We start from the raw sequence: 15,229 nt of genomic DNA, 5'->3' as shown, positions 1-15,229 counted from the left end.
AACTTTTGAAGCAATTTTCAACCCACTGTAAGTAGTTTCTGGAAATATTTAATGTTTCCAAGCTCTCCTGTTTCCTTATTTTTAGAGATTATCTTCCTTGTTTGTTGGGAGTTATTTTTATTTATTTTTTAGTTATAGTTTACTTTCAATATTATTTTATATTGTTTTTTCAGGGGTGTTCAACCTTTTGTCATCTCTGGGTCACACTGGAAGAAGAAGAGTTGACTTGGAACACACATTAAATACATTGTGACATGTAATCACAAAAATATCCCATAATGTTTTAAGTAAATTTGTGACTTGGTGTGGGCCACATTCACAGCCGTCCTGAGCTGCATGTAGCTCAGGGGCTGCAGATTGGATGCATCTGGACTGTGCAGCATAGTGGTTAAGCAGTCATACACTTTAAAAGTGTTCCACCTGATATTTTCAGTACCCACCTGGCACTATACATAGTTATTGCAATATTATTGACTATATTCCCTATGCTGTACTTCACATTCCTATTGAATATTTTGTAACTACCCATTTGTACTTCTTAATCCCTTCACCTTTTTTACCCAGTCCCCTGACCCTCTGGCAGCCACCAGTTCACTCTTTGTGTCTATGAGTCTGTTACAGTTTTATTTGTTTATTTTGTTCTTTATTTTTATTTTTATTTTTTTTGCTTTTTAATTTTTATTTTATTTTTAAATTATTTTTTAATATATTTATTGATTATGCTATTACAGTTGTCCCATTTCCCCCACACACACTCCACTCCATCCTGCCCACCCCCTCCCTCCCACATTGCCCCCCTATACTTCATGTCCATGGGTCATACTTATAAGTTCTTTGGCTTCTACATTTCCTATACTATTCTTACCCTCCCCCTGTCTATTTTCCACCTATCATCTATGCTACTTATTCTCTGTACCTTTCCCCCCCTCTCCCCCTCCCACTCCCCTATTGACAACCCTCCATGTGATCTCCATCTCTATGATTCTGTTCCTGTTCTAGTTCTTTGCCTAGTTTGCTCTTGTTTTTGTTTTAGGTGTGGTCGTTAATAACTGTGATTTTGCTGTCATTTTTACTGTTCCTATTTTTGATCTTCTTTTTCTTAGGTAACTCCCTTTAACATTTCATATAATAAGGGCTTGGTGATGATGAACTTCTTTAACTTGACCTTATCTGAGAAGTACTTTATCTTCCCTTCCATTCTAAATGATAGCTTTACTGGATACAGTAATCTTGGATGTAGGTCCTTGCTTTTAATCTTGGGTAATGTAATGATGATGTGCCTTGGTGTGTTCCTCCTTGGGTCCAGCTTCTTTGGGACTCTCTGAGCTTCCTGGACTTCCCAGAAGTCTATTTCCTTTGCCAGATGAGGGAAGTTCTCCTTCATTATTTGTTCAAATAAGTTTTCAATTTTTTGTTCTTCCTCTTCTCCTTCTGGCACCCCTATAATTCGGATGTTGCAACGTTTCAAGATGTCCTGGAGGTTCCTAAGCCTCTCCTCATTTTTCCGAACTCTTGTTTCTTCATTCTTTTCTGGTTGGATGTTTCTTTCTTCCTTCTGGTCCACACCGTTGATTTGAGTCCCAGTTTCCTTGGCATCACTATTGGTTCCCTGTACATTTTCCTTTGTTTCTCTTAGCATAGGCTTCATTTTTTCATCTGGTTTTCGAACAGATTCAACCAATTCTGTGAGCATCTTGATAACCAGTGTTTTGAACTGTGCATCTGATAGGTTGGCTATCTCTTCGTTGCTTAGTTGTATTTTTTCTGGAGCTTTGAAGTGTTCTGTCATTTGGGCCTTTTTTTTTTTTTTTTTGTCTTGGTGCATCTGTTTCTTAAAGGGGTGGAGCCTTAGGTGTTCACCAGGGCTGGGTAATGGTGGTTGCTGCACTGTGACTCTGTATGTGGGGGAGGGGCCGAGAGGGAGTAATGGCACCCGCTTCACTCTCCTCTGGATTTCAATCTTTCACTCCGATACCCACAATCAAACTGGGCCCCTCTGGTGCTGGTTCCCGAGTGGGTGGGCTTGTGCACACTCTAGGCCCCTGTGGGTCTCTCCAACGACCTCTCCTGTGAGGCTGGGAGTTTCTCCTGCTGCTGCCCCAACCCCCACGGCTGTTTTCAATCAGAGGTTTGAGGCTTTATTTCCCCGAGCTGGAGCCCTGGGTTGCACGGTCTGCTTCGCTCCTTGCCTTTCGTCCTGTTTATCTATGCGCGAATGTGGGGCTGCGGGGTGCTACCCGCCACTCTGCCTGCCCCGTTCTCCGCCACTCTGAGTCTGGCCCTCTCGGTTTATCTGCACGAATGTGGGGCCGCAGGGTCTGCCTGTGGTGAGACTGCCTGTGCCCTTCGTCCCACACTCCTCCAGTCTCGGTCCCGCCACAGCCACGCGAGTCCTCTCCACCCCGGCCTTATTAACTTATAATTTGAAGACTTCCTTTTATTTTATGTATATTCTTACTGTCTAACAATTTTATTTGTCAATTATACCTCAATAAAGCTGAAAAATTAATTAAAAATGAAACATGCAGAAATACATCAAAATATTAATAGGACAATAGGATAATGGAAAACATTACTTTCTATACTTCTGCTAGGACTCAGCCCTGGGCAAAGTGTACCTGTTATTTTATTTCTGTATTTAGGTTCTTCCATTTTCATGTGGTTTTTTGGTGCCTGGCCTGCCACCTTCCCTGAGTTTGATTTCTTTGACTTAAAAAATTTTTTTATTTATGTATTTATGTATTTATTTATGTATTTATATATTTACTTATTTCAGAGAGAGGGAAAGGGAGAGAGAAAGAGAGGGAAAGAAATATTGATTGGGTGCCTCCTGTCCTTGCTCCAATTGAGGATCAAACCCACGACCGAGGAGTTTGCCCTGCCCAGGAATAAAACCAATTTTCCTTTTGCTTTGTGGGACAAAGCCAAACCAATTGAGCCACACCTGTTAGGGCTGATTTCTTTGTATTTTTACAGCAACTTTTCTTTCATCCCTGAGCTCCTCTAATTTTTTAAAAAAGTTTTTTTTATTAACTTATTTTTAGAGAGAGGGGAAGGGAGGGAGAAAGAGAGAGAGAAACATCAATGTGTGGTTGCCTCTCTCTCTTCCCCTACTGGGAACCTGGCCTGTAACCCAGGCAGGTGCCCTGACTGGGAATCGAACTGATGATTCTTTGGTTCGCAGGCTGGCAGTTAATCCTGAGCCACACCATCCAGGACCTCTCTTAATTTTTGTTTTTTCTTTTCACTGGTTCCTATAAATTCCATTTCTTTCTTAAATGTATACTTATGACATATTCTTTGAATCAGTGCTATTTTTGTGTTAAGTATATCTTTACTCTGTTTCTCACATTCTTATTTTTAATAGAATACAGAGTACATAGTTGGTAATTAACTTAAACTTTTAGTTTTCATTTTTGAAATGTATAACTGGAAAACTTAATAGTTTTTTTTTTTAAATGACTGAAGCTCACACATGAATGAATATGAGTTAATCTCAAACATAATGCTAGGCAAAAAAAAAAAGCAACTTTCAGAAGAATACTTGTAAAATGATGTCATGTATGTAAATTTTAAAAAACATATTACTGTTGTATATTGTTTAGCATTGCACATGTATGTGTAGTGAGAACCTAAAGCAGTGTATGGGGAGGAGCACCATGGCAGTGGCATTCAGAGCAGTCACTCAGTCTGTGGGGGAGAAGGGTGTGCAATGGCGGAAGGCCCACAGGGAACCTGAACACTACAGGTGACATTTTGCTTCTTAGGTGGGGCCGCGAGTCTTCAGTGTATTTAGCCTTACGTACTTCTGTGTCTAAAATTTTGTAATCGATTCAAGAATTCACGCTTCTTTTAAACATAAAGTAAATAAGAATACCTAATATAGAAAGTGAAAATAAATGAGAAAATTTCTAATATAGAAAGTAAATGTTTCATAATGCTATTATTCTGTCAATATTTTGGTGTATTTTTAAAGTTAATGGTCTTTTTCTTGGGAAGAATAAAAAGGCAAGCATTTTCAACCTGGAATGGATATAAATTGTAATTTCTTGAACAGCAGTGTTTTTTTTTCTTTTTCTTTCTTTCTTTTTTTTTAATTGATGTTCAAATACAGTTGTCTCCATTTTCCCCCCACCACTCGCTCCCACCCCAGCCATGCCCACCTCCCCACCTCAATCCTACCCCCCTTTGGCTTTGTCCCTGTGTCCTTTATACATGTTCCCTGACAACCCTTCCCCTTTTTCCCCCTGTTGTCCCCTCCCACCTCCCCTCTGGTTACTGTCAGTTTGTTGAACAGCAATGTTGATGGTTGTGGTGAAGTCCACAGCCACCGCCTATCTCTACCGGCTTCAAGTCATGGTTCAGAGCGTTTTAAAAACAGAGAGTCCAAAGATGCTGCTCCCCTGATAAAAGTTTTTTCAAAAATATTTGTGTGAATGTTGACAGCCTGACACCCATTTCACTCTAGTAAAGTGCAGAGGATACTAAACCAACATGGGTGTGCCGCCAGGGTGTGGCACATGGTTGGGGCATGTGGAAGTACAAGAGGACCATCCTGCTAGTAGGGCTACATCTAGACAGTTTGTCCTTCATGCACTTTTCTGCACACAACCTGAGGTAAACCATTTTTAAATGTGTTTGCTTTCAGCAAACCAGCTATGACCATTTATACTAATGAATTGAACTAACCCATTTGGATACATTTTGAATTTATTTTTTCATTTTTCATTTCTAATACATATCTCTGACTGCTCAATTGTTAAGCTGCGTGCATGAAAAACTGACCATCCCAAACAGTGTATTAATCATTAGCAAATGGAGCTGCAAGGAGTCCACTAAATGCTTCCTTACCGGTAAGGCAGTACAATATTTATATTGTAAGACTGATGGGCAGCTTGATCTTTAGGGGATACAACCACCAGCCAGTGCATGCGGATTTTTTGTGTATGGAAAGAAGGTACTTTTGACATTCAGTTTTGCTATATAGAAACAGAAAATAAATGTTTTTTTTTTTTTGCAAGAAGTAAGTAAAATATTCAATTTGATTCTTCTGGGGAGGAGAAGGATTTGAAAGTAGCTCTTCATTTTGTAGTCATCATCCGTATGCATTCTTCATAGTTGATTTTTCCATTTCTATCAGTATCTGCTTCTCTGATCATTTCATCTACTTTTTCATCTGTTAGATTTTCTCCTAAGTTTGTCATGGCATGACCTAGTTCTGCCACACTGATGTTAACCATTGTCGTCCTTGTCAAAGACTGAGAATGCCTTGTAAATTTCTTCTTCATTGTGTATCTTTCATTTTTCTAGCCACCATAGTAAAAAATTCTGGGAAGTCAATGATGCCATTATCATCAGCATCACTTCATTGACCATATCCTGCAATTTGGCTTCTGTTGGGTTCTGACCCAGCGACATCATCACAATGCCAAGTTCCTTTGTCGTGATGGTACCATCACCATCTTTGTCAAATAGGGAGAAACCTTCCTTGAATTCAGTGATCTGTTATTCTGCCAGCTGATCTGCCATGGTGCCAGTGAAGAGAGGAAGAGCAGAGGGGTCCAGGGTGGCTGCATTAGTGCAGTGGCTGTGACAGAGGGGGTGCCTCCGCTGCTGTGGCTTGGTGTGCGTTGAGCTCTGTGCCACTGCTGCCTGCCCAGCCATCCAACTGCACCGCAGTCTGCAAGGCTCCCACCACAAATGCCCTGGTGTATTTTTGTATGTTTTTTTAAAAATTAAATTTTCAACTTTACTGAGGTGTAATTGACAAATAAAAGTGTAAGATATTTAAAGTATACTTTGTGATTTGATATATTTAGGCATCGTGGAAGGATTCCTCCACCTAGTTAACATAGGCTAAACACTCATCAAAAGAGAGAACCTTGATGTGAGTTGAAAACTGATTGACTTGAAAGGTGAGGAAATTCACAGCCATCACTCACATTGCACCTCTTTGTGTGTGTGAGAGAGAGAGAACATTTAAGCTCTATCCTCTGAGCAAATTTCAGTTATATAATATAATGTTATTAACTACGTTAGATCCTCAGACCACGTAGTTCTGTGTTCTTAAAGTAGTCTAGTGGTGTTCAGAATAGCACTTTATTTCTTTCCCTCATCTAGGCACTCTTCATGTCTTCTTTTCCCCAAGTACTTGTCTACCTTGTTTGGAGGCAGCACCTGTACTGAGCAAGTACCTCCTTGCTGGAGGCTTTGGAACTTTCCTTCCCAGGAGGTTTGAATGTATGGGCTTTCTGCCCATTTCTGTCCTTTAATGTCTGTAGCAGGCCCCCATTTTCCATTCTAAGATAAGGGAGTTTCTGAAGACTCATACTCCCCTTTTTTTAATCCTCCCCCTGAGAATAAGTTTATTGATTTTAGAGAGAAAGGAAGGGAGAGAGAGAGAAACATTGATGTGAGAGAAAAGCATTGATCGGCTGCCTCCTGTATGTGCTCTGGGTGATTGAACCTGCAGCCTTTAGGTGTACAGAGACAATGCTCCAGCCAACTGAGCCACCTGGCCAGGGCTCATCCCCTGTTTTTGTGAGAGGCTGTTGACTGCAGCTCCAGGTCAGGTTTTTAAGTCACACCTCTGTATGTTGCTGTACCCCACAACCCCCTCTCTCGTCCTCTTCTCATACATGGGCACTCACTACTCACTGCCTTGGTTTTGCTTTCACTTTTGCTTATGTGAGGGTCTATGACATGGTTGTGATTTTCTTGAGGCATAAATTACAGCCTCATGCCATACAATGTGAAGCTAGCATGAGAGAGTGAATCACTTAGCCAGTGACCTCCGGAGTGGCAGAGTGGCCCCTCTCTTGACTTCTCATCAGATACCAGACAACGCTTTTAAGGTTATTAAAAACACATCACACAGGCCTTAGCCAGATAGCTCAATTAGTTTGAACATATGCCAAGGTTGTGGGTTGGATACCTGGTCAGGGCACATATAAGAAACAACTAATGAATGCATAAATAAGTGGAACAACGAATTGATGCTTCTCTCACTCTCCCTTCCTGTCTCTCTGTAATCAATGAGTGTATCCTTGGGTGAGGATTTACTTAAAAAATCATTTTTACAAAAACATTGTACCACATAAACACAACTTTGATTCTTTTATGAAAGGTCTAAAGTAGAAAGACCTCCTCTAGTGCTGAAATGAAATTAGAGAAAAGGAGATATCTAAGAAGATATTGTTTCTTGATCAGAAAATAGATGATTTTAGTTTCTCAGTTATTGGCTTGTGTAAGTCTGCCATATGCTCTATGAGAACAAGAAAATGCAGTTTGAGGAACGGTCTCAGTTAGTGCTCCAGCCAGTATGTAAAACACTCATCAAAAGCGAGAAAGGCTTAATTTTAGTTGAAAACTGGTTGACTTGAAAAGTGAAATTCACAGCAAGCATGTGACTGTGCTAGAAATGTGATTTGGGAGCAAGCCAGAAGCCGGGATAAACATTTCCACAAAGTAACAGGTAGTGAAGGTGCTGGTGTGGCTACTCCCAGGAAAGGCCAGTCAGGAATTATAAGAATTTTGTATTTTGCTTTGCATAATATGAAGTTTCCTTGTGAGGGAGGGCGAGGTTGGCTGAAGATGCTCAGCATCAGAAGAAGATGGCTTTGCAAATAAATGTCCTTGTGGATGAAAAGTAAACAGCAGTGTTCAGGGCAGCCAGGGAAAGCTTGAGATGTCTGCTCTGTGAAGGTAAAGAGCAGGCGTGACACTCAGCCTTGCTATGCTGTGTGGTGAACTCTTGTCATCATGGGGGATTGGGTTAACAATCTAAGAAGACAGCATGGGCATCATCCCAGATCTTTTAGACTAGATTGCAGCAGTGAGAACTGCAGTAATTTGATGATTCTTGGAGATACCTTGTGAAGGTCAAACTTTTGTTTAATTTTTCCCAGACTTCTGAACTCTGGCCATGTTGAATTTTTAGTTCTTCAAGGTTATTTAGCCTTAATTTCTTACCTGTATGTTTTTCCATCCTAGCTCTACCACGTTATCTATTTCCAAGCCTTTATTTTTAATATTTTTCTTTTACCTGCCACTGCCCATTCCTTTACCTTGACTTCCCAAGGATAGCATATTTATTACCACATTTATTTTATTTCTTCTCTGAATCTGAGAACTATTGTTGCATCTTGTTGAAGTTCATATAGCTTTATTTTTTCTCTTTTTAAATTTTTAAATTTATTTTTTAGATAGAGGGGAAGGGAGGGAGAAAGAAAGGGAGAGAGAGAGAAACATTGATGTAAAAGAGAAACATCAACTATTTGCCTCTTGTATGCACCCGGATTGGGGACCGAACCCGCAACCCAGGCATGTGCCCTGACCAGGAATTGAACTAGCGACTTTTTGTTTTGCGGAACAAGCCCCAAAACAATACCAGTCAGGGCTATTTTTTTTCTCTTTTTCAAAAAAGTAGCTTGATTGAGGTATAGTCCACATACTATTGTATGTAATTCATCCCTCTAAAGTATACAATTCAGTGGTTTTTAGTATGTTCACAGAGTTGTGCAACTGGTGATAGATGGTGACACCATCTAATTTTAGAACACTTTCATCACCCCAAAAAGAAACCCTGTACCCATTAACAGTTGCTTCCCATCCCCCTACCTCCCAAACCTCTAGCAACTGCTAGTCCTCTTTGTCTCTGGATTTGCCTATTCTAGACATTTCATATAAATGGAATCGTATAGTGGGTGGCCTTTGTGACTGGCTCCCTTTGCTTAGCATCACATAGCTTTATTTCTGTCTTCAGTGTATTCCCCCTTTTGGTTTTAGTTTTTAATTATTTAGCTGCCACCTATTCTAAGATTTGAAATTGTCTTTTATTTATCTTTTTTCTAGAATCTATTTTCCATTGTCTGTGTTTTACATTTAAATTTTCAACTCTTAAAATTAAGTAGTAATTTTTAGCCCTGACTGGTGTGGCTCAGTTGGGTGGGTGTAGTCCTGCAACAGAAAAAGTTGCCAGTTCAATTCCGAGTCAGGGCACATGCCTGAGCTGAGGGTTTGGTCTCCAGTCAGGGCATGTACAGTAGGCAACCAATCGATGTTTCTCACCCTTTCTTTCTCCCTCCCTTTCCCTATCTAAAATAAGTAAAATCTTTTAAAGATTAAGTAGTAATTTTTAAGCTATTAGTTTAATTATTAAAAACCTAAAATTAACTATTATTTCTTAGTTCTTTAGAGAAAAGAATATAGTCTGTGACTCCCCTTGAACCTGCTTAGATGTAACCTGACATACTCTTCTCTGTCTGACGGCATTCCATGTCCTCATTTGGTGAATAACACTTTATTAGTTGTTAGTCTGTTTTAGTTCCCAACACATTTCCTTCTAGCTCTCTTGTTTTATAGCCTCTTCTGATTATTCAAACTCTGTTATATTATATTATTCCAAGATAGTTATTATAGACCTTCATTTTTCTTTTGTTTTCTAACACCATAAAATGCCTTTGGCCACTTTTGAACATCCTATCAGCACATATTATTGAATTCATATAATTCTCTCTTCTTGTAGGTGTATGTCATCCCCTAGTCATTGTCCTCACACTTACTGCCATCCTTCCACTCTCATGTTTAATTTTTGTGAGCATTACTTCATGCCCTTCCTCCATTTACTTTTGAGTGATTCCTGAGTTTTCCTGAAGACTCCCTACGGTGAAGCACTGTCTCTCCCTTTTGCATTTCCCTTTTCATGTGCATTAACTCATCTAATCCTCACAATTTCCCAAGAGATGATAGTATTGTTACCAGTATTTTCATTTTATAGATGAGGAAACTGAAGTTGTGTACTTAAGTCACAGTTTTCATCTGCGCCCAATTTCTGAAATTGGAGTACTCTTTTTTTTCTTATCTATTTCTTTTAACACTTAACCCAGATCCTAACCCTCAGTAAATAATACTCAATAAATACTTAATTTGTTGGATAAGTGAATGAGTGAATGAGCAAATGAATGAATAATGTACTACCTGGTAGGTTGTTCATAGGTATGCCAAATGTTATCTTTCAAGGATTTTGTTTCTGTGAAGGCACATGGCATTAAATCATAATTCAGGAGTATTTTAGAGGTGGGAGGAACAGATCTCTGAAGTTTGTTACCACTGGATCTTACGGTGTTAATACTCAGCAACATAGCATTTAGCAGGGTAGTATTTATTAATGCCAAGTATGGAAAGTAAGAAGACAGTGGCCCTGGCCAGGTGGCTCATCATTTAGTTGGAGCATTGTCCTGTTACGCTGGGGTTGTGGGTTTGATCCCTGTTCAGACCACATCAGGGGTCGACTGGTAAATGTGTGGATGGGTTGGACAAGGGGCCAATGTTTCTCTCTCTTGCTCTTCCTCTCTCAAATCAATAAAAATATTTTTAATTAAACATTTTTTAATTAAAGACAGTACACAGGGGCATGGTCACTAAGAGCTTGTTCGGCCACTCATATTTGTCCATGATGGCAGCGTATTTATCCATTACTGGTAGAGAGAGGGAGCTGAGTGCAGAAAGCACCTGTTTCAGTAGCAGGGTGGAGAAAGAGGGAGAGGAAGTATGTTCTTCGAAAAGTTTGTTTTGTTCAGCTAAGGTTTGAATCAAGATCAGGTTAAACAGGCATGGTACCCAAGTTAGTTTCTTTCACCTGCTTGAGTAAATCTATCTCATATTTTATTGCTTGGGATTTCATTTTTTAGAAAGAGGTTAAGTTTCACCACCAGCTGTTTACTGTAGAAACTTGTGATTTATTGTCAAATGTTGGGACAACCAGGATGAATCAGTTTTTATGATTAGTTGTTTTGTGTAGGAGTAGAAAGGACTGAGACTCATCTAGGGTGTTTTAATGTCAACAGTTGAAAAATGTTTTTGTTTTTTTTTTCACCCAAACTTTTGAACTTCTTAAGCAGGAGCAATAGAAATACTCTCTATATAATTTTGTAAGCCTGAGTTATTTGGTAGGTTAAGACTGAGAGCACTTTTAATCTTTATTTTTCTTATTGACTGACAAGGGTATCCAACCTTATGGCATCTCTGGGCCACACTGGAAGAGGAGTTGTCTTGGGCCACACATTAAATACACAAACACTAATGAAAACTGATGAGAAAAAAAAAAGTTTTTAAGTAAATTTACGATTTTGTGTTGGGCCACATTCATAGCCATCCTGGGCTGCGTGCAGCCCTCTGGCCACAGGTTGGACAACCCTGGACTTGAAATAATCCTCGGCTACTCAGCCATTACAGACCTAGTTATGAGGAAAACTGCAATACAAACTGAAATAACTTTTTAGAATATGTACTAGCTGAATATGATTGCTTCTCCTGTGTTTATTGTTTCAAATCACTTGGTGATGCAAGCTTATAGGCATTTGTTTTGTCATGCTGCTAGTTCCCAACGCTGTGTCTCTAAACATTCTTTTCTTTTTGATTATTCTCTTCTTTCCATTGAGTTGACATACAGATCCTTGGTTCTTGGTGATTGGGGACATCTCACTCCAAAGCAAGCATCCCATAGAAAAAGACTGATACAGAAAGGAGTCCAGAATAATCTTTCTTTTTAAAACTGGACTATGGCATTCACTCAAATTACACTCAGTTCATTAAAACTCAGCACCAGTTGTGTTCAAGGCACAGTTTTTCCTGAAAGAATTGATGATATACTTAAGAAGACTTAAGAACGTTAACCACATTACTGTCCTTGAAGCAAGCAGCCTCTATCAGACACACAGCCCAGTGGGAACTGTGTAACTCCACCCCTCAGTCTCTGTAAAATTAAGCTGATAAAAGCTGTAGATGCTGGTGATGTTTAAAATCAATTACCAGGGAGCCCTGGCTGGTATAGCTCAGTGGATTGAGCATGGGCCTGAGAACCAAAGGGTCGCTGGTTCAATCCCCAGTCAGGGCACATTCCCGCATTGCAGGCCAGGTCTCCAGTAGGGGGTGCATGAGAGGCAACCACACATTGATGTTTCTTTCCCTCTCTTTCTCCCTCCTTTCCCCTCTCTCTAAAAATAAATAAATAAATAAATAAAATATTTTTAAAAATCAGTTACCAGGAACGAATCTTATTATTTGTTCTTATATAAGAAGAAGAAATCTTACTATTCTCCTGTTTACATTATACTTAACAAAATAAATAATTTAGCTGCCTTATTTTGACCTCCTGCTCCTAAAGAACCATTCTTATGAACTTGGACCCCAGGATACACATATGTGGTTACTCATTAAATCCTTATGTCTTATAAACTGTCTTGACTTAGACTTGACAAGGCTGGAACTCAGTCACTCAGACCTAATGCATTTTTCCCAGGTATTTCACATCAGGCAGCTAAGCTCTGCCTTATTTTATCATGCTGATGTCCCGCCAATTTTGGCAAAAGCTTTCATTTTAAATTTAGCTTTATATCGAAGCATAAATAAAAATATAATTAATTTGGTCCTGGCTGGTATGGCTTGGTGGATTGAGTGCTGGTCTGTGAACCAAAGGGTCGCAGATTCAATTCCCAGTCAGGGCACATGCCTGGGTTGCAGGCCAGGTCCCCAGTAGGGACTGCGTGAGAGGCAATCACACATTGATGTTTCTCTCTTCTCTCCCTCTTTGACTCCCTCCCTTCCCCTCTCTCTAAAAATAAATCAATAAATTCTTAAAAATTTTTTTTTTAGGAAAGATAACTTCTTCACCAATTTTGCTTGCCATGGACACATACATACATACGTTCGGCCTTGGGAACACTAGTAGTGTGTCATCATTACAAGTTGGTCATTAGGGGCTTCCTAAAGAAAAATTCAAGTCAGAAACAAATTTGGAGCAATTAGTGATTTAACCATTTTACATATGCTTTTGTACATAGAGTAACAAAAAGACTCCAGTGATAAGCAGGTCAAACATCCACACTGATAATAATAGCTAATGCTACTGAGTTCCTACTGTGTACCAGGCACTGTTGGAAAGCCTTCATGTGTGTTAGTTGTTTAATCCTCACATGAGCCATGTGGGGTGAATCCTGTCCTTAGCCTCCCCTCACGATGAGGAAACAGAGATGCAGAGCCCTGGGGTATGTTATTCTAGGTCATACAGTGAGGAGGTGGTAGAGTCTCAATCTGAGGTTGCTCTGCAGAAGCCATGCCATTACCCATCTGTCCAGGGGGCAGTAGCTTCCTATTTCCACCACTGACTTCCTGAATCCCATGTTCCCTAACTCCTTCCCACCCACTGTGGGTAGCAGCCACAGCTCCCTGGCCTCCCCTAAGCCTTGAGCCTGCTCACCACTCTTCCCACCATCTTCCCACCATCCCCATTTTCCCCAGCATGAAGACTCTTGGAGCTGGTCTACACAGCACCTGCATGGCCCAGGTCACCTCTGGACAACTGCACCCCCCCACACACACATTCTCTGTTCCAACCACACTAAACTTACTTCAACCCCTCAACTCTGCCTGCCAAAAGCTCCCTTTCTGGAGGGCCAGTTCATGGACTATGTATCAGCACCCATAGCCTGATGACAACTGCCCCGCCCCTGGCCCTGCTGGCTTTTACTCGACTCACCTCCCTTCGTCTTTCAGTTCTTAGCTTGGAGTGCACTTCATCCAGGAGGCCTTCCCTAATCTCCAAGTTTTTGCAAGGTGCTGCCCTCCTATGCTTTCCAGAGCACCATCACTCTCTCATCCTGCCTGCTGCCTACATCCCTCTTAAGGTGACAGCCCCATACAGGTAGGGGCCATGGTGGATGTGTCCTAGCTTGTTCTCCCAGCACTCATCATAGTGCATGGAGACACTTGATAAGTGATGAATGGACAGCAACTTGGCAGTCACAATTCAGAGTAGTAATAACAAACCTCAGGGATGTGCACCCCAAGGCACTGTCAGAGCTTGCGACTACAGAGTTGGGCACTATTGCTGCACCCTCCATGGTGGGGGCATGCTCCTGCTTTGAAATGCTGGCTTCAGTATCATGCATGTCTATGTGGGACTCAGGCTACTGCCCTTTAGGTCTGCTGGCTCAGCCTTTTCTCTGCTTTAGCTGTTACACCCCAGGAAAGGCCTCCTTCACTGGCTCTTGCAGTTTGGGAGTTGCATAGAGGGGAGTGGTGGTTGGGGGCAGGGGTGGGTAAGATAGGCAGTTAGCTGACCAAAGATGCTTCCTGGGTTTCAGAGCTGAGAGCAGGACCTCTCTGCCTTCCCCACCTTCATGCTCCAGGACAGTCCTCACCCACAGGGAGCAGCAGCTTCAACCAGGGGAGCCCCAAGCCAGTGGTATCTCATAGGGAACACTCTTCTGGGGTCAGGACAGGCTGCAGACAAAACAGAAAACATCTCCCTTCAGTGGCAGCTTCTAATGCCCTGCAGTCAAAAAATATTCTTCCTCCTTCTGGCATCCCAGGTGGATCTTTGCAATGGTGGCATGTGTTCCCTCGGGTACCTCTCCCCACCTGCTGCCAAGTGACGTAACCTACCATACTTGGGAGTCAGGGGAGAGACCATTAAAGCAGCTCCAGGGACAGTCTTTTTGTGCCCTCTGTTGAACCAAGAATAAGCCCTGCTACTCCAGAGACTCTAAGGCCAGAAATAGGCCCTTCCTCTGGTTAGCCCACAAAGGTTGTGTTTTTCAACTCTCCCAAGGTGAAACGACTAAATTAATGCAGCGTTGTCTGTGACTGAACAGACACAGGAGCCTCAGAAATTCCTATAAAGTTGCTTTTACTCTTCTATTCTAGCTCATGTTTCCAATTCAAGATTATGCATGTAATTACTTACAACTGTGATCGATCCTATGCATAAGTTGGGATGTATGTCTTTGTTGGAGAAGAAAAAAGGAAGTTTAGGACCTTAGTTAAGTGTAAGCATGTAACTATCTCCTTTGTGGTCATTTATCATCTAAAATTATTTATCTAAGAAGTCTTCTGATTCCCACTTGGAATTTGGCTATACTCAAGGATGTCTCTAGGTGTTTTAAGGAATCTTGCCAAATTCTCAGAAAGTTGACTTAAAAACATATACCATATGGTATTTTTTATGAGGGGAGAGGGGATGAACAAAGATTATGTGATGAAATTATAAAATGATTAAGGATTATTAAGTAGTCCCTAGGTTGTTTGACTAATTAATTTTAAAGATTTAGTAAATACATACTAAGTGTAAGAGAACGTGCAGGTTCAGTAGTGTAGACTCATCACCTCTTGATTGTCTTTCCATGAATGGCTTTTCATTACCACCTTCTGCCAGAGCTTAAACTCTCCA

The 15,229-nt window shown here is 40.8% G+C and overlaps 1 protein-coding gene and 1 pseudogene across 2 annotated transcripts in view; one reads left to right on the top strand and one right to left on the bottom strand.

Moving 5' to 3' along the window:
- The window catches only part of ADCY9 (adenylate cyclase 9), a 147,491-nt gene that overhangs the window by 92,068 nt on the left and 40,194 nt on the right, over positions 1–15,229 (top strand). The gene's annotated exons all lie outside the window — the stretch shown is intronic.
- LOC128781406 (calmodulin-like) lies at positions 2,160–8,261 on the bottom strand (annotated as a pseudogene).

This window comes from Desmodus rotundus, chromosome 1 (genome assembly GCF_022682495.2).
Source record: "Desmodus rotundus isolate HL8 chromosome 1, HLdesRot8A.1, whole genome shotgun sequence".
NCBI lineage: Eukaryota > Metazoa > Chordata > Mammalia > Chiroptera > Phyllostomidae > Desmodus > Desmodus rotundus.
This window is presented reverse-complemented; position numbering and strand designations above follow the sequence as displayed.